At 35.3% G+C, this 21036-nt stretch overlaps 1 long non-coding RNA gene across 1 annotated transcript; it reads left to right on the top strand.

Moving 5' to 3' along the window:
- Window positions 1-1639: 1639 nt before the first annotated feature.
- LOC130051233 (uncharacterized) lies at window positions 1640-2309 on the top strand. Its single transcript, XR_008799668.1, has 2 exons — window positions 1640-1788; window positions 2251-2309. It is a non-coding gene; the product is annotated as an uncharacterized LOC130051233 (long non-coding RNA).
- The last annotated feature ends 18727 nt before the right edge of the window (window positions 2310-21036 follow it).

Genomic DNA, 21036 nt, shown 5'->3' with positions numbered 1-21036 from the left:
TTGAAGCAGGTAAAACTTCATATACAATTTGAATGTAGACCAGGTGCTCGATTTCCTGATTTCTTGCCGTGGATAAAACGGAATTTGTCTGAACTTATCAAGCGACACGGACGCGTTACGCTTTACATCTGGCTTGGGACCTGTGACGTTACGAGGAAGAATGGGAAGTTCATAGATTTCAGGTATGTAGACCATTCCTCCTGTGTTAGGAATATAACCTACTACATATATTTGTTTAGGGCATACATCCAAAACTTTCCAGAGGTAATTCCTATATTTTTGGAAATTCCACCATACTCGATTGTAGAATGGAATAAATCCAACGGTCACAGTGATCCTGAAATATTTAGAGAGAAGGACAAAGTTCTGAGTGAGATCATTGGCGTTTTAAACGATTACATCAGATATATCAACGGTCTTCGCTCAGTGTTTAGCCCAAGATATAAACTAGACACATTGAGATACAGGTAAATCACAAAGAATTTCTTACAATTTCAGTCTGTATTTGGATGGTGTTCACCCAGATAATACGTTATCCCGTATCTGGTTGAAGAGACTGATAGAGAATATTTTTATTCATTGTTGATTCTATGTCTTGTTCGTTTTAACATTATGTTGTATTGGAACTTCACATGTGAGGCAGGTCTCTGTAGGTAGAGACAGACCCAATCACAGAGTCTATACCTGTTTCTAGTAGATAGTGCCATATATATTATCTAATATGTATCTAGTATGTTTAGATTTTGCTCTGTTGAGTCAGTGTAGGTAGGGATTGACCCAATCATACTGTTGTTCCATCTTATTCATGCAGTTGTAAATTATTTACATACTATTTCATTTATAAGATATGATTTACTTGTATATGCATTCAGTCAGTAGCCCCATTATTTAGGTAAACATGGCCACTGATAGGGAAACAAGTAAGGAGACTGAGCTAGAGGATTTAAAGCAGCATATTGAAAAAATAAATCAATGTCCAGATTATAAAGTCCTTACAAAAGAGGAATATGAAGTATTATTAAATGCTAGTCTCAAAAGAGAGCAAGTAACCAGTACTCCCATTGTTAAGGGTACACCTCCCCCATTGACTAGGCTAGTCAATGCGATGAATAAAACCAGGGAAGAGTCAAGGTTACAAGGTAATGTTACAATGTCTACAAACCAATTTCAGAATCCAAAGTTACCTACATTTAGTGGAACCGACGAACCACAGAAAGGTGAGGTTAAGTACGAAGTATGGAATTTTGAGGTGAAATGTCTTCAGAATTCAGGACAGTATCCTGAACATGTTTTACATCAAGTAGTGCGGAATTCACTAAAAGGGTTAGCTAGAAGTATGCTGGTATTTTAAGATTTTACTAAAAGATGGAATATTTGATGTTTTTGCTGTCACAGAGAGCAAACTTGATTGTCATATTTCCGATTCTGAAATTAAAATCATAGGACACTGTTATAGGGAGGGATCGTAATCGGCACGGAGGAGGTGTACTCATGTTTATTAAAGAAAAATGAACTATAATGAACATATGCAAAGATGAAAATTTAGAATTTTTGACAGTAGTTATCAAATTTCTTAATTCACCAAAAATCAATGTAGGAGTTGTCCTGTCATATGTTTGAATCAACTTGCGAAACATTCTCTTTCTATACGAATTACATATGTACGAGTTAATTATATAAGAGAGGATGGAACTCTTTTGTATTTTGAGTTAACGCACGTTTTTTCTTCGCGCCAGCAATGTTTAGAGCATTCTGTGTATTCATCTTTTCTTTTTGGTTCGCCACGGTGTAAGTATTTACATTTATTTGTAAATCATTTGTACTTATCGTGCTGATATATTTGTATTTTCAATTATGATCTATTGTTTACATTTGCACATTATTGCACATCGAATTGAGTTGTGTAAATCATACGCATGCAACATGTGTTTAGTCAAGAGTCAGCTTAATTATCTTTAAGTCATAAGTAATTGATGGTATTGTTGCAATACATACTTGATTCTTGTAAATATTACTGATTTATTCAATTCCTACATTCTACGGTTCACCATTAGTGTCATAGTTGTATCGGCATAAGTTACCTTCTGCTATGTGTTTCATTCATCTCAATATTTGATACTGAATTAATTAGATATCAGATGACTTTATATTTCATTTGGAGGATACCATGCATGTATTTTCATGTTATATACATTGTATATTGATGTGTGTCATGATTGTGAACTTATGATTGTTTTGTTTTGTTTGTAGCCTTTTACCACTTTCACTTTCACTTGCACCTGTGCAACATTAAAAGGCGGTTAGCTATCTGCGGACTTCGTCTTGTCTATGGCAGAATACGAGTTGTTTACAGACCGCCCGATTCCAACTCACAATGGATAGAGGATTTCGAGGAGCGGATGGAGGATTTGTCAACTTCCTGTATCGAACAAGTTATTATGGGCGACTTCAATATAGACCAATTAAAGTCTTCAAGTTTTAAATCTGCGATGGAAACATGCGGTCTTACTCAAATGATAAACGAGCTTACCCGTGTAACGTGCGATAGCAGTACGTTGATAGATCATATATATGTTAACCATCCCGTGTTCTATAGCTCCAGAGGAGTAATACCAATCGGGAGGAGCGATCATCACCTTATATATTCGATACGAAAGAAATTTAAAGCTGTGTCACCACTTGACCATATTCATGTAAAGTATGGAGATCAAAAGAAACTAATTGAAAGAGATTTTATTAATGATCTTAATGCTGTTGATTGGAACTCGTTGAAATCATTACCCGACATCGATAGCATGTTGTCGTCTTTCCATTCTATGTTCATGACAGTTGTCGACAAGCATATGCCCATAAAAAAACGACGTATCCGCAGTGACTCTGAGAAGTGGATAAACGATGATATTCTTTCAGAAATGCGACAGAGGGATATATTACACCGCCGAGCAATAAAGTCACGTGACGAATCCGACTGGAAATTATATAAGACCGCAAGAAACAGGGTTGCGCACAAAATTAACGATGCTAAACGCGAATTTGTGGGAAGTGCAATAAATCTAGCCAATACAAAACCAAAAGACGTGTGGAAAAAATTAAAACAATTCTTACCAACGAAATCGGCAACCGCTACGCCAACATATTTAGAAATGGACGGACAACCCGTTACAGATACAAAAGAGATGGCCAATACTTTTAACGACTTCTTTTGCGGCATTGAACACAAATATGCAGAGAAATTTGACAGTTCATTGCCTGAAATTGAACAATTAATGCCTAGGGGGTCTTTTAGCATTCCAAATATTTCTATTAATTTTGTCAGAAATGAAATAAATACTATGTCAAATTCGAAGGCTACGGGGTTAGATGCTATTTCTGTAAAGCTGTTGAAAATTAGCTCGGGTGTGATTGGTGAAATTCTAACATATCTGTTAAACATGTCTATAAAAAGTGGTGTGGTTGCATCCGAATGGAAAAAAGCTAGAGTTACCCCTCTTTTTAAATCTGGTGACAATTTTATGGTGAACACTTATCGACCCGTGTCAGTTTTAGCAATCGTGAGCAAAATTATAGAAAGGCATGTTTTTAACTCATTTTACGAGTATTTGGATAAAAACGATCTTTTAACGGAACATCAATCCAGTTTTAGATCAAAGCATTCTTGCGAAACAGCACTTCATAACATTATTGAGAAATGGTTAAGTAATATAGATAGTGGCAAATTAACAGGTGTTCTATTTATTGATCTCAGTAAAGCCTTTGACACTGTAAACCACCAGGTATTGTTACACAAGCTTTCATCATTTGGTATTTGTCAAAATTCTTTTAAATGGTTTCAGTCTTATCTTAGCGGAAGATCACAATGTGTTAGATGGAAAGGTGTTTTGTCAGATGAAAAAGATGTTACAATAGGAGTGCCTCAGGGGTCCATATTAGGTCCATTGTTCTTCATTTTATTTGTTAACGATTATCCTAAATGCCTAAAGCACTCAAATGTCTCTATATATGCAGATGATACATCTCAGGATTCGTCATAAAAGGGTTCCGTCGTGTATTACAACTTATTTCAAGTTCAAGTCTACACCTTGTATTTCCTACAGCTATACTTCTACTATTGCATCCAAACTTTTTAATTATAAACAAACTTTACAGTGCTTAGATATAGACCATCTTATACGTAATCCACCAACATGTTCTTCTTCTTCATCTTCTTTCAACTATAGTCCAGCTGGACATGTCATTACTGGTGATGTTGATAAAGTTGAAAATGAGGACCTCAAATCACTTATTCTTAAAGGTCCTAAATACAGAGAACATCGGTCTTTTAATTGGCGACAGAACATCATCTCTATTATGAGTTCTGTCGAAGATTATGCCAGACGATGGGCTACATATAAAAAAGAACTTGATACATTGTCAGAATGGGTTAAAAGCATAAGAGGGATTAAAATCCCGCATTAGACACATGAAAACAAAAGTACGTACCATCTATCCTTCTGTGTTTAGTAAACCAGAAGTGATAAAAGAATTAAATAGGTTACATGAGGAAAATGTTTTGGTTCCAGCTGACAAAGCTAGTAACAACATTGTCTTTGTTTGTAAGGCTCAATATTACAATTGTATTTTAAACGAACTTGGCATTAATTCCACTTTTGGTAATCATACTTATACTCCAACTGCCCTTTCAAAAGACGAAAGTCTTCAAACCCATGCTTCAGTTTTAGACACATTTAATATTCCAGTCAATGGGTCGAATGAATATGAGTTGCCGTACCTATACTGGATTCCTAAACTACATAAAAACCCTTACAAACAAAGATATATTGCAAGATCCAGTAAGTGCTCTACCAAGCCCCTATCTTTGCTACTCACGAAAATGTTAACAGCTGTGAAGGAGAAACTTCAAACTTACTGTGCGACTACATATGCCAGAAGTGGTGTTAATCAAATGTGGATTCTAAAAAATTCTGAAGAACTTTTAGTAAACTTGAAATCACAGAATTTTTCCCAAATCAATAGCATTAAAACCTATGACTTATCAACACTATACACGACCATTCCTCACGATAAATTAAAGACTAGACTTTTTGACATCATAGACAGTTGCTTCTTCAACAAAAACGGAAAACGGAAATATTAATATCTAGTGATCAGTCATTCAAAAACTTACTTTGTTAAACACCACTCTGATTCCACGCACAAGTACTCTGAAGTTGAAATAAAAAAATATGCTAGAGTTCCTCATTGACAATATCTTCGTGGTCTTTGGTGATCAGGTCTTCCAACAGTCTGTTGGAATTCCCATGGGCACGAATTGTGCTCCTTTGTTAGCTGACCTGTTTTTATATTCATATGAAGCAGAATTTATTCAAAACTTCTACGTGAGAAGAAAAAATCTCTCGCTGTGACCTTCAGTTCGACTTTTAGATATATCGATGACGGTTTGTCTATTGACAATGATAGCTTTCATTCATATGTCGATTTGATATATCCCTGTGAGCTGGAAATAAAGGCCACCACAGAGTCGTCCACTTCTGCTTCATACTTAGATATTTTATTGAAAGTAGACATTAACGGCAAACTAACAACTCAACTGTGTGACAAACGGGATGATTTCAGCTTCTCCATCGTCAACTTCCCACATTTATGTAGCAATATTCCATTATCACCTGCATATGGAGTTTATATATCTCAACTGATTGAATATGCAAGAGCTTGTTCTGGGTATAGTCAGTTTTTAAATGGAGGTAAGCTACTGACAAACAAGTTGATGGTACAGGGATTTCAACAGTCTCGATTGAAGTCAGCATTTCGCAAATTCTATGGTCGGTACAACGATCTAGTTCGTCAATACAACCTCGCATTGGATCAAATGCTGTCTGACGTGTTTCATACCGATTGTTAAGCCGTTCTTGGCACACTGATTTTGACTGCGGATAACTCCGTTTACCTGATCAGGATATGGGGCTCACGGCGGGTGTGACCGGTCAACAGGGGATACTTACTCCTCCTAGGCACCTGATCCCACCTCTGGTGTGTCCAGGGGTCCGTGTTTGCTCAACTATCTATTTTGTATATGAGGTTAAAACCCTGTCGGGAATAGTGAAATCAGTCAATGCCAATAATGTGGATACAGCTATTACAGAGAAAACAGATACATTTCCAAACCAAAGTCTTTTAGTCTGTCCTAGGGTTGTATCTATTAAAAATGGTAAAACCTCTGAGTTCCCGTACGGGTATGCAATATGTCGGCTCAGGCTATCAAGATTCAACCAAAGTCTGTAATATGCAAGTTGAGTACCGCCAAAGTTGTTGATTCTTAGGAACCATCAAAGACAAATGCAAGTCAAGATATCTCAAATGTCAATTTAGTAGAATTAGGAGTCAAGGTTAATGAAACTAATTTGTCTGGGGATCACGTAGAAAAGAGTTATGATTTCTTGAATAGGCGGAAACATATTTTTTCGACGTCCTTTATTGACATTGGAAGAACCGATCTAGTAGAACACGAAATAAGGTTGTCAGATCATGCACCGTTCAAAAAACCATACAGGAGAATACCACCTGCAATGTATGAAGAGGTAAGGCAACATCTTAAAGAAATGCTAGAGGCCGGAGCAATTAGAGAATCTAAAAGTCCATATTGTTCGAATGTGGTACTTGCTAGAAAAGCTGACGGTTCTCATAGGTTTTGTATAGACTTACGAAAACTAAATAACAGAACCATTAAAGATGCTTACAATTTTTCTAGAGTGGTTGAGACAATAGATACTCTTTTGGGAAGTAAGTATTTTTCAAAGTTAGATCTTCGATCTGGTTATTGGCAAGTTGAGATCAAAGAGGAAGATAAACATAAAACAGCTTTTTCATTAGGTCCTTAAGGATTTTATGAATGTACTCGCATGGCTTTTGGATTAACCAATGCACCCGCTACGTTTCAGCGATTAATGGAGACTTGTATGGGTGAAATGAATCTTAAAGAGTGTTTAATATTTTTGGATGACATTCTTGTCTTTTCATCTACATTTGAAGAACATTTAAAGAGATTAGAGGGTGTATTCACTAGATTAGAAAAGCATACTTTGAAATTAAAACCTTCCAAATGCGAGTTTTTCAAATCGGAAGTAAAATATTTGGGACATGTTGTCTCAGAAAATGGTATTCAAACGGATCCTGAAAAGACATCGTCTTTGAAAACCTGGCCAGTCCCTAAAAATATTAAATCATTACGTTCCTTTCTAGGATTTACTGGGTACTACAGGAGGTTTGTCAAAGACTACGCAAGGTTAGTAAAACCCTTGAACAATCTCTTCGTAGGACATCCAATAAATAAAAAGGCGAAATCGTCTAAGAGAAAGAAAGTACCATGGATATGGGGTAAGGAAAAACAGCAAGCATTCAATAGTTTGATAGAAAAACTTACTTCACCCCCAATATTAGCGTTTGTAGACTTTACCAAACCTTTTATTGTCAATATAGATGCATCCAAAGATGGTCTTGGTGCAGTTTTATACCAAAATCAAGGCGGTAAAGACAGAGTAATTGCGTATTCCAGTAGAAGTTTGCGACCAAGCGAATGTAATTACCCTACCCACAAGTTTAAAATGGGCATTGTGTGATAAATTCCATGATTATCTGTATGGAAATACTTTCCAAGTCTATACAGATAATAACCCATTAACTTATGTCACAACCACAGCCAGACTAGATGCAATGTCGCATAGGTGGTTGGCATCCCTTTCCAACTACAATTTCAAATTGATTTACAAAACTGGTAAATCTAATAGAGATGCTGATGGGTTGTCTCGCAGATCTACTGAAGTCTTTCCTGATGTTATTAAAGCTTTAACTTCTGCTGTTTTAGTTGAGAAGGAGGAACTACCACTCGCAGAATGTATTGTTTTATCCCAGAGTGCAGAACTTGAAAATTTCAAGGATGATATATTACAAGATGATTTTCGAAACATAGACTGGATAGAGGAGGAAAGGAAGGATTATTCCATCAACAGAGTTTTAGATTTACTTAAATCAGGTTTGAGACCTAGTGGTAAAGAATTACAGAAAGAAACTTATGAAGTTAGAGATTATTTGAAAATAGGAAGGAATTTGAAATAAGAAAAGGTATTCTATACAGAAACACTTTAGTAGAAAGCTCAAATGTTAGGCAGTTAGTCTTACCTTTCCAGTTCAGAGAAACAGCTTTCAAGGGAATACACAATGATGCAGGTCATCAAGGTAGGGATAAAACTTTATGGTTAGCGAAACAGCGATTTTATTGGAGTGGAATGGATAAGGAAATCAAGGATAGAGTTGAAACATGCGGTAGATGTGTGAGGAGAAAAACATCAGGGATACCTAGAGCTAATCTGGTAAACATTCAAAGCACAAAACCATTAGAGATATTATGTATTGATTTTTTGACTCTAGAAAGGTCAAAAGGTGGTTTTGAAAATGTTTTAGTCATTAGTGACCGTTTTACTAGATTTGCTATGGCAGTTCCTACACGCAACCAACTTGCGAAGACAACAGCAAAAGGTTTATTCGAAAATTTCATTTGTCATTATGGTTTTCCTGAGAGACTACATTTCGATCAAAGTAGAAATTTTGAAAGTAAAGTCAACAGAGAATTATGTAAAATTCTTGGTGTCAGTAAGAGTCGAACTACACCTTATCATCCAATGGGTAATGGTCTTGTGGAACGATTCAATCAAACCTTGATAAAAGTGTTGGGAACTTTAGAAAATTAGAAGAAGGAAGACTGGAAATCATATATGCTTCCTTTGGTACGCGCATATAATGCAACAAGACAAGACACCACAGGATTTTCACCTCATTATTTAATGTTTGGGTGGCATCCTAGACTTGCTGTCGACGCATTTGTTATGTATCTGAGTCATCTAAATTTAAAGACAAATGGGAAAAAGATCCTTATGTCGTCTTGGACATTCCAAATGACGATATTCCTGTGTACAAAGTTCAAAGATCATCTGGCAAGGGTCAATCTAGATATTTGGAGAGGGATCAAATTGTATTTGTTTCGATACCCGTATCATATACGAATAGAAATGTCTTAAACACTTCAGGTGTTAATCACAATACTTGTCTCAATAGTTCAAGTGAACATATGGGATCTGGTGATTTAGGGACACTCTATACTTTTAGTGTTGATGATAGTAGACCCTCACTACAGCAAGAAACATTTTCTTCTGTTGAACTTCAGAATAGCTCTAACACAAATTCTTTTGCAGATTATTCGAACGTAAATATAAATAATCCGTCAAGAAATAGTGAATCAAGCCGGTCTACATTCAGTCCACAACTCCGTCGCTCAGATCGCGTACGAAAACCTCCAGATAGATATGGAGAGTGGGTTGTAGGTGAACAAGCTGCACAAGTATGGTATGTTAAGGGGAAAATGTCACAGGATGAAATATGTTTAGTCTAGATAGTTTTAGGATATTTCGTACTTATTCATATGATTAGTTAGGAAATTAGTTTAATTTATTTTAAGTGGATTAATCATATAATTTTTCAGAGCAGTATCTGATCCAATTTTATCAATGACATTACCGTGTGCACTTAAACTGATTATCTTGCATGTTGCGGCCATGAGTATTTACATGTTGCAGTTTCTGTTATTTGATCTTCTTATTTACAGAAGAGGATTCCTTTCCAAATCAGTTGCATTAGTATTATTATCAATATTAATATTTAATTGAATTTTATTACAGTCCTGAGTTTTGATCTTAGAAATGTCAGGAGACATTTGCTCTAAGAGGGGGAGAATGTCACAGGATGAAATAATTCATATTTAACATACTAATATAATTTCATTACGTTACTCATTTCATCGTAAGTCGTTTCATTTCATCCATATTCATGGGGATGAATGCTGATTGGTAGAGAGAGGAGTGTGAAAGGTCAGTATGGTTTGTGTGTGGTTGTGAGTATCTTGTGAGTTGTTTTACTGGTTTGGTGCTATATAAGCAAGATTCGCACCAATTCCAGAAACTAACCCAGCAACACTCCATACCCGGACTGAGTGACTTATTATTCACGTATTGTCATATCAAAGAAACTAAGTTTTACTACAGTTTCTGTTCTTCCGAGTTTACGGTAAGAGCTTGAATTTACTCTATTGGAAAATATTTATTTATTACATGAATTTATAGATATTTTGAAATCATTATTTTAATATAACTAAAAGTGTGAATGATAGAGTGAAAGAGAATTTAATTATAACGATCTAGTTCGTCAATACAATCTCGCATTGGGTCAAATGCTGTCTGACGTGTTTCATACCGATTGTTAAGCCGTTCTTGGCACACTGATTTTGACTGCGGATAACTCCGTTTACCTGATCAGGATATGGGACTCACGGCGGGTGTGACCGATCAACAGGGGATGCTTACTCCTCCTAGGCACCTGATCCCACCTCTGGTGTGTCCAGGGGTCCGTGTTTGCCCAGCTATCTATTTTGTATTGCTTGTAGGAGTTATGAGATTGATCACTGTTCGTTATCTTCACCTTGCATAGATACATATTTTTAGATCATACTCCAGAATTAGGATATAACAATAAAGAACTTTAGAACCCGAACCACCAGTGTGTTTTAATTTAAATACATGACGGTTACATATATTAACGGCAAACTAACAACTCAACAAACGGGATGATTTCAGCTTCTCCGTCGTCAACGTTCCATATTTATGTAGCAATATTCCATTATCACCTGCATATGGTGTTTATATATCTCAACTGATTCGATACGCAAGAGGTTGTTTTGCGTATAGTGAGTTTTTAAATCGAGACAGACTACTGACAAACATGTTGATGATGCAGGGGTTTCAAGTTTCGTTTAAAGTCAGAATTTCACAAATTATGTGGTCATTAAAATGATCTAATTAACAAATCGAACCTGTAATTATTAGGAGGTCTTGGTGTGGTCCCAGGGGGCGAAGTACCCGGAAGCGCCTGGCTTTTACCAATGAAATCACCTATTGTTGTGCATATAACTTAAAAAAATATTTTCGAGTGTTTTGTGATGCCAACTCACCGTATGTATTTCGACTGTCTTTACATTTGTTTTATGAATTGCATTAATACTGTTTCATTGTTGTTGATTTGTATGTATGGTAAATGTTACTGATAACAAAGATAACAAAGAATAATATCCTAAATTCGTCCACTATATGTACATTTACCATGTACATTTTGTAACATGATGTTGATGATTGAAATGAAAAATGAACGTTAAATTTCATTGACTGTATATTACAATGTTGATTAGTTAGAAAAGTATTTTAAGGTACATATATTTTGACGACATCTCTCTCTCTCTCTCTCTCTCTCTCTCTCTCTCTCTCTCTCTCTCTCTCTCTCGTACGTACTTTCGTATAGGTACCTAACCCTAACTAAGATTTACAGCTCTATATACTTTATATTTCAATGTTTTGGGATCTTTTGACAGTGTTAAGGAAATTATTTTATGACCTCTAGATTGTATAAATATCAGGTCACGTCTGACAATTAAAAAAGATCCTCTCTGGTAAATGAGATATCTATATATAGAACATCTACGTAGCGACATGAATTTTGGCAACATAATGACAAATTTGTAACATGTATGTTTTCTGACTTTCCATAAATCGGGTAGCTGTGAACTTTACAAACAGTATTTTTTTGCATCAGTACATATTTTCACTTCAGTATGAGTAAACATAAGGCATCATCATCATCCACTCATTTTTCCCCCGAACAAACCAGAAGACAGCAATTATATTCATTTCTTTTTAGATATAAAGGGTTGCATTGATTTCAGATTTTGATTGCTGCGCAAATCATAGTACAATGTGATAAACATTCGACAAAGTTTTAGCATATTCATTGATCTCACAACCTATCGTTGGATCAAATGCTGTCTGACGTGTTTCATACTGATTGTTAGACCGTTCTTGGCACATTGATTTTGACTGCAGATGACTCCGTTTACCTGATCAGGATATAGGGCTCACGGTGGGTGTGACCGGTCGAAAAGGAATGCTTACTCGTCCTAGGCACCTGATCCCAACTCTGGTATATCCAGGGTTCCATGTTTGCCCAACTGCCTTTTTATATTACTTATAGGAGTTATGAGATTGATCGCTGTTCATTATCTTCAGCTTGTAACATATAGAAATTATTTTAAACTCTACAGCCATACGCTTCTTTTCATTTTTATGTAACCTTTGTTCTTAATACTAAGAAAGTAGCTTGTCTTGTAAACTTTGACTTGTGACCTCCATATGATATATCAGTTCGATGGTGATTATGTTGATGGATAAGTCTATTACTTTTCTTGTCTGTATACATGTAGAGGTCTACTTGTTGGTAGCGACTATGTATATTGTTGATTTGAAACAGTCAAGTTAGGTCTTAAGACGATTGTATATCATAAGAGTCAGTATCTGTGTCATGTTAAATTGACCAGTTTTTAGTGTATTAGTGTTTAAACTTTATCATGAGTACATAATAGTATCATGTGTTATATTTAGTGCTACTCTCACTAAATATATACTTACATATGACTCTAGTGTTGAGTAGTTTGACCAAAGGTTGTGTGCACACATTACTTAAATAAACTACAAGTATTAAGTTACTTTATTACATCACCAACCAACCATCATTCGATATACCTTGCACCTTACCTTTGTACATAATTCATAATTGTTGTTTACGGATCTGTACTTTGTTCTTTTTAGATCACTGCTGCCTTTTGGCATAATAAATTATAGAAACGGACAAAAGCCTTGTCACTTGGCTACACAGAAAATACTTCATTCTTTACAGATCCTTACATCAGATACAAGGAAATTGGTTTGGGACGTAGACCAACCCTTAACGTTCTGTGAAAATGTCGATGTAAACCTTTGATATCTTGGCGTTTGCTGTTTTAAGATACCACTGTCTTTTCAAGGGATATAAAAGCTAGTGCCCTAGGTTTCTTCAAATGACATGCTTTCACAAACTGTGATGAACAAAACATTGGATATCACCTATTTGATTATGCATTATGTGAACTATTAGTAAACTATTCTCGTCTACAGAACATTAAGTGGATGATTTCCCCATATCATTTACTTCACAATGCTTGCGCACTTTCTTGCTTTCAACAGTTGTAGTTGATCAAAAGTATTTCGATTTTTATGATTTGTAAATCCTTGATTAAACTGTTGATCAAGACTACCCCTTGCTTGTCGTAATAGACGGCTAATTGTGGTGGTTCATCGGATGAGACTGCAAAACTGAGACCTGTGTCACAGCTGGGGTGGTACGATAAAATTCCCTACCTGCCCAAAGGATGTACGCACCGAGCATAGGGCTAACTTTGCAGCATTGAATTATTCTGAAGCGGGACGTTAAATAATATACAACAAACCAGCTCTCTTACTCTCTCTCTCTCTCTCTCTCTCTCTCTCTCTCTCTCTCTCTCTCTCTCTCTCTCTCTTTCTGGGAAATTTTCGTCTTAATCCGCGCCTGATCCACGAAATTAAAAACTTTATACACAGTCAGACACAAATTACCTCACTTCATGAAATCTCGATAGCCTCTGATGTTTTAGCTTACAAAATGATGAAATGTAGTGTTTACTATTTTGAAAGATATTGAAAGTATTTCATGTAATGTTGATGCAATGTAGTTATCTTATCTGCTCTGGCTACACCGTCCAGCTAAGCTACATACAAGGGAAGATAGTTACTTGTATGTACATCGGTATTTTTGTTTAGATGTGTATTGTTTTTGGAATGCAGATTATTGATTCTTGATATTGGGAAAACACGGAGCTTTAGATACACCAGGGTTGGTATCAGGTACCTAGGAGGAGTAAGCGTTTCATGTCGACCAGTGGCACCCGCCGTGAACTCCACATCTCAACCAGGCAAACGGAGCAAACCGTAGTCGGAATCAGTGTGCCAAGAACGGCGTAACGATTGTCACCTATTACTGTGATTGATTTTATATTGTTTAACGTCCCTCTCGAGAACGTTTCACTCTTATGAAGACGTCACCATTGGCGTCGAAGGTTTCAAAATTTAGGCTTATGCTCGGCGCTTATGGTCTTTGAGCAGGGATAGTTCGTTATCGTGCCACATCTGCTGTGACACGGGACCTCGGTTTTTGCAGTCTCATCCGAAGGACCGTCCCATTCCACCCAATTTAGTGGCCTCTTTCGAGAAGCAAGGGGTACTGAGGACCTATTCTAACCCGGATCCCCACGGGATTAGATTAATGTGTTTTAATGTGATAATTTAAAACAAGATTAACAATGTCATCGATTTAACATGAAATGAAAATACATGTAGTTCGTTTCTTTATCCTGTCTTGCGGTACTGCATGATGTGTAGATTGCCCTGGATTTGGCATTCGGTCTAAATGCTGTTGTCAACTCTCCTGCTGGTCGATGTATTGAGGGTACACGTGGACACACACCACATCAATATTCATGCTCCTCAACTGCTGAAATGTTTGTTACTACAATTGTACTTGTTGGTACAAGCTGTATGCTAGAACCTGCCAAAATAAAGTGCATACTAAATATACACTAAATATATCTACACATACAAGTTTTCAGATTGAATCCTTATTTTAAATTGTCTATGGACACTATATAATGTAATAGTAGATATGTTATTTTATATTATATATTACATAGACGACATTTTACACAATACTTTCAAAGAACTACACATAGTAGGTATGGCCAATACTGCACGTCAGGACTAACGTACACGTTCATGCAAAAATCAAACCAGTATTAAAGAAACACATTTTCAAGCATAAAGTATAAATAACGGTGATTCGAAGCTTTAGGACCTTTTGAACAAAGAAAATATATCGAAGGTAGTGATTGCATGGACCATCTATGATTTTTTCTTTTCTTTTTTTTTTTTTTTTTTTTTTTTTTTTTTTTTTTTTTTTTTTTTACATATTTTGTATTTGACAGTATCTGTAACTCATTATGAAAGTATCATATATGGTTTACATAGAAATAGTGACGCTACTACGGTCGCCATAGTAACCCCTCTTGCCAACTTTCCGTAATAAAGTTAAAAAAGGATACAAAATGGGTAAGTGATACAGATTTTATATCAAATTGAAGTAAAAGCCTTAAAGACCACCCCCCCAAACAACACCGTACGGTTTCTCCACGGATCACTGAATGTGGGCGGAGCTTATCCATGGTCAATGTTATTTACCTGGCCAAGAGATCCGTTGTTGTGTATATTTTTATGATATACACAGGAAACTTCTCAGGTTATCACAAATTATGCTTAGTGTCTTGATTTGTGCAAAATTAAAAAAAAAAATAAAAATTAAAGTTTCTACCTACATGCATACCGCATTTATATTTCCCGTAAACCTTCAAACTGGGTCATATTTATGTATTGCAGATAACAGGTTTAACCCATTTCTAAACCTGTGCTTTTTAAAACTTCTAATTAAACTGTTACATGTATATATCGCATATAAATAATTTCCTAAATATAATATTACCCGGCGTTTCCGGGCACTTCCTGGTGTCCTCGGAGTTCGCGGTATCGTGGGTGTAGTAGGTAAAATATCCATGTTTCGAGAGAATGAATAAATCCAAGTAGATCTGTGTACATGTACAACCAAATGAAGAATGATCAAGATACCCCTCAATATGGGCTGTCTGTAGGGTTTCTGTGGTTGCAGTGTTTGTGTAATGTTGGTATCTCAAACAGAAGCTGACACAAAGTCTACCCCCTCCTCCCTCTCTCTTTAGGGTTTCTGTGGACGTAGTGTTTGTGTAACGATGGCATCTCATTCAGAAGCTGACACGAAGTCTACACCCCCTCCTCTGTTTCTTTAGGGTTTATGTGGACGTAGTGTTTGTGTAACGATGTTATCCCAAACAGAAGCTGACATATAGCTAGTCTACCCCCTTCTCTCTCCCTTACTCTCAATCATTGACTAAATTAGTAATTATTGTCATACGTATGCAACACTATGGTCATATTATTTCATCTTTATCATTGCTACAGTTTTACATATTTCTCTCTCTCTCTCTTTATAAATATAAAACTCTCTCTCTCTCTCTCTCTCTCTCTCTCTCTCTCTCTCTCTCTCTCTCTCTCTCTGTCTCTCTCTCAATATAAAGCCGTGATAAATTATGAATAGAAATAACTCAATATCTTATTTATGCTATTTTACTATTGTTTGATTTTTGATTGTGTAATTTATAATCCAAAACAGAAGCATTTTTAACTACTGTAACAGTTTTATGCATGGGCAATATCACCATTACATGTCAACTTGATGCGCTGCGCCAATAAAGAATTGTTCCTTTTTTATAAAGTCATAATAAATCATTAATAGAAACTATTCCAATAACTTATGGTTTTTTTTTTTAAATTATTATTATTATTGTTTGATTTCTGATTGCTTAATCTATAATACATGTATATAGATGGAGAGAGAAAATACCCTGCTAAATTGCATTGTGTAGGGGAAGTTAGCCATTAAAATATTCTAGGTGCGAGTCAATGCTATCAAACCTCAGGTATACCAGGGCTTTCCTTGAGATATAAAGACTTCTGGTCATCATTAGCCATAATTGTTATCAAAATATCTTTCTCAGGTAGCAGTAGACCATGGTCTCTGCAAACGTCAATCAACTTAAGCTCTATTGTAAAAGTTTGATTGACCAGGGGCTTATCATTGATCACCACACAGGTAAAATTTGGAGGCGTTAACTTAAAGTTGGGTCTTTAAATAATATAAAATTTGTGTTAATATTTCCATATATTTTCATATGAAGTAGAAGCAGGGCTTCTTATATGCAATTTCGCAATTTTTAGATGGTAATTATTCACCAAAGCAGACATTTTGTCATCCCCTGAGAAATAAATAATGATTTTTAAAAAAAAAATTAAAATATGTTTTAACACGTGAGTAGTATTTTTTCCTGAAAGTATCAATATTGGTTTTCAGGTTTGCTATGATCACTATAGCTACCCCCTCCCCATCCATGCATAAATGCTGCAGGTGATAATTAAAATTAATATGCATCTTACATGCCTTTATTTTAACTCATATTAAAACTATACAAATGTTTTGATATGTATTATTGAATTTATTCCACATAGAATGATAGTATTGTTGCTTTGGAAATGATTTTATCTTAAGTACTTCGTTACTAGCTTGAAAATACGGATGTATATTTAATTGCTGTTATAAAAATTAGAAATTCATTTTCAAAATTAAGGATTATCTCTCTCATGCATAGCTCTTATACTTGAACGAATTTGGCTCCACTTTTTTGGCACGCTGTTTTTTGGCTATATTTAGCTCTAAAACTTCATAGTTATTTCGGATTTCAAACATTTCGGTTGAGCATCACTGAAGAGACATTATTTGTCGAAACGCGCATCTGGTGCATCAAAATTGGTACCGTATAAGTTTTACTTCATTACTTTCTGCTTGAAATTACCTGTATATTCATGCTCTTGGAAATGTATTTTAAAACCGCGGGAAATATAACCCATCCGATGTAAACTGTGCATTTTGACGTCGACACCTGCGACGTCTTTGTTTTTATTTTTTTCCTTTCAAACCAAGCGATTATCAAACAACAACAAAAGTTTCTTATTTTTTATGTTATAATAAATAACTGAACTAAATGAGAAAAAGATATTAACAGCAAGCGCTGCTTTTCAGAATGCACACTTTTTTCTCTTAACATCCATGTTGCACAGTAGCATTTTAGAATTATGTGCACTAACGCTATATACATGTTTTGAAATTCATAGCATTATATATTATGATTTTAATAGGCCTAGTGGTTTGTGAATTAAATTTACGTGCTGTAAGATTGACAATTAACAGGGGGTATATGTATCATGGAGACTTACGGCCTAATGACTATTATTTAAAAGATGATTAAAACATAAGGGAATTTTTCATTTGTAGTGTATTTTATTTGTATATTTCTAAACATATTTTCACTTTCCCCTGTGTCTGGTTATAGCTGACAAGTCGTTGTTTCCATCTTCTGTCATTATTACTAATGCTTTTGCGCTTGATGTATTCCGGAATCTGAAAAGAAAGTAGTCTTTTTTAAATACTACATGAATAAACCTCATGCATAGCTCTTATCCTTAGACGAATGTGACTCCGTTTTTTTTTTGGCACTCTGTTTTCCCCTAAAATAGCTCTCACAAGTTTATTGTTATTTCGGATTTCAAATATTTCGGTTGAGCATCAATGAAGAGACATTATTTGTCGAAATACGCATCTGGTGCATCAAAATTCGTACCGTATAAGTTTTACATAATACCTTGCAATCACTACCTTAAGGAAGTTATCTCCTGAGCTTTCGAGCACAACTGCGCAGGGTGCTAAAACTAAGTATTTACTGGTTCAATACACAGGCAATTGCGTCACTTGGGGTCGAATTTACTATATAAAGAGTAAAGGTATAGAACTCTAAATATAGGGTACCCAAGTTAGCCGATGTAAAAACAATAAATTAATTGATATAAGATTCTACTTTGTATTTTAATTTATTCATACATAATCAATCTACATTGCTACCAAAGTTCATCCCGAAATTCCGTATACTTCCCAAGATATGCAGAAATGAACTCGAAAAAATGCCTATTATTTTTTGGTTGACTTTTAACTGGGCCCTGACACTATACGATTACACAGAGTGTTTGAGCATTGCAAAAAGCTATGAAATAGAATGTGCAGCATAAAATATAATTTCTAAAATGAATTTTTTACCCCAATTCATAAAATGAAGTCCGTAATAGCTCCAAGTGACTGAATTTTTTTTAACCGTCTCTGCTTCCACACTCCCAGCCATAAGGTAGTTATGACTAATTACCCAAAAGAGATGGAAGGACCCATAACGATTTAAACTCAGAACTAATATTTATCAATATTGATTCCTTACGTTTAAATCAGGTTTGAAATTGCCGACTAAGCAATGTCTATTTTTAAATTTTTAAATTCTAGTATTCGAACTGGTTTGCGGTGTTTGCTTTGGTCAGTTTGGGCGTAGCAGGCACGAGTAACGGACGTCAAAAGTAAATCAAAATTCTTAACATTGTAAGGTATTCAGTTTGTCATATTGCTTCAGACAGGTTCCACTATAATACTTCTGAGGTAAGCTTATCTACTTCATTATTGATATTAATTTCATTTCAGTTTATTTATAAAACTTCCAAATTTCTTCACTTGCAGTTTATTGTTGACTTTGTTGTGTAAAGTTGGTTTCAAGTTTGCATATTGTTAATTTTGCAAGTACTGTGTATAGTTTTAAGTATAGAGTATGTGTAAAACTCTCAAGAGTACACAAGTAAAGTGACGAGTATTAGTAACAATGTGAGAAAAACAATGTCAATTATCATACCAGTATGTGTATTGTGTAGTCAGTAAAGTACATGCACAAGTATATGTATATATTGAGTATTGAGTAATAACATATGAAGTAATTAGTAGAGTAAAAGTATATATATGAGTATATACAATATATCGTGGTTGTAGTACAAAACATGTACAGTGTAGTAGTGATGAATAAAGTATTACTTACTGATATCGTAATTGACAGTCTTTAACAACAAAAATCTTTGATAAACAATTACATCAATATTAATCTATCATGCATTTGAATTACCCGCAGCTAAGAGAGTGGCCATTGAAGTTTAATTTATGACGTCACACCGTATATTCCGGTTTATGTCCTCAGCAGCACTGTAAACATGAAAAGTAACGAACAGTTAAGTTTGGAGCTGTATAGATTTGAGCCCGTTCTTTTGCAAGATGAAATTGAGAAAAACGGACGTTCAGTCGAGTCGCAGACAAGGCAGACGGTGAACATTCTTCATACAAATGTCTTGAATCTCAATTTGTCATTACCCAAATGATGGATCCACAATTTACGTAGTCTTTTCTTTTCAAATGACTTGGTTGAATCGGGTAATTTCGAAAATAAAAACTTTAATCACATCTCACCTTCACATTAGTGTAATTAACTGCTTGTCAGGAAGACGTCAACCTATTCATTCGTAAAATCTGCCACATGCACAACTTTCATGGTCGCACAGGTGCTTGGGTTCCGGTTCCCCCCTCCCCCCGAATAAGCTACACGAGTTGATTTAATTAATTTTTTGTTGAAAACATTTCTAATGCATGTCAACGTCTAAAATACATGCAATTCAAAATAAGCCCTTTAAAAAATACCCTCACTTGTTATTGTAAGTTCTCTTATAATAACAAGCGAGGGGATTTTTTAAAGGGCTAATTTTGAATTATTTTAGACTTTATGGGTATGCAAGATGTTGTTGACATGCACTAGAAATATTTTCAAGAAAACAATAATTAAATCAACTCAATTAACTTATTCGTAGGTGGGGGTTGTACCAAAACACCTGTGGATGATCTTAGTATCTCATCAAAACCGGAACAGACGGTGTGACGTCAAAATTATTGATTGTTGTGGTCTTGAATACAAAAGAGTTACAAATCACGGCAGCCTCTATCGATCGCGGGAATTTCAATTTTTGATGTTTTCAAATTAGTACTGAAGCTTATCTAGCCCATATATCAACAATTGTATGACAAATATTTATCATATAATTAATCCTATCATTTATCATGTAGAAATATTTTGGGCTGTATTTCCTTTTAAATACCTGTAGGATTCCCCGGTACTAAGGGCAAACCAAATACATTTTATGTGTCAATACATTATACATGTAAGATGAAGGTAACGATCAGTGATCAATCTCATAACTCCTACAAGCAATACAAAATAGATAGTTGGGCAAACACGGACCCCTGGACACACCAGAGGTTGATTTCGTGATAATTGAATTGTCTTTTTTTTTCGGAGTATCAGATACAATGCATACGGATACATGTTACAAGTGTATCAAATATTTAATGTTCTATACTACTACAATCTAAAAGCTCTTATACTCATATGTATTATTTTCTACATCCAACAGATGTCAATTGTACATGACTCTGAAC

Source organism: Ostrea edulis, chromosome 1 (assembly GCF_947568905.1).
Source record: "Ostrea edulis chromosome 1, xbOstEdul1.1, whole genome shotgun sequence".
Taxonomy (NCBI): Eukaryota; Metazoa; Mollusca; class Bivalvia; order Ostreida; family Ostreidae; genus Ostrea; species Ostrea edulis.
This window is presented reverse-complemented; position numbering and strand designations above follow the sequence as displayed.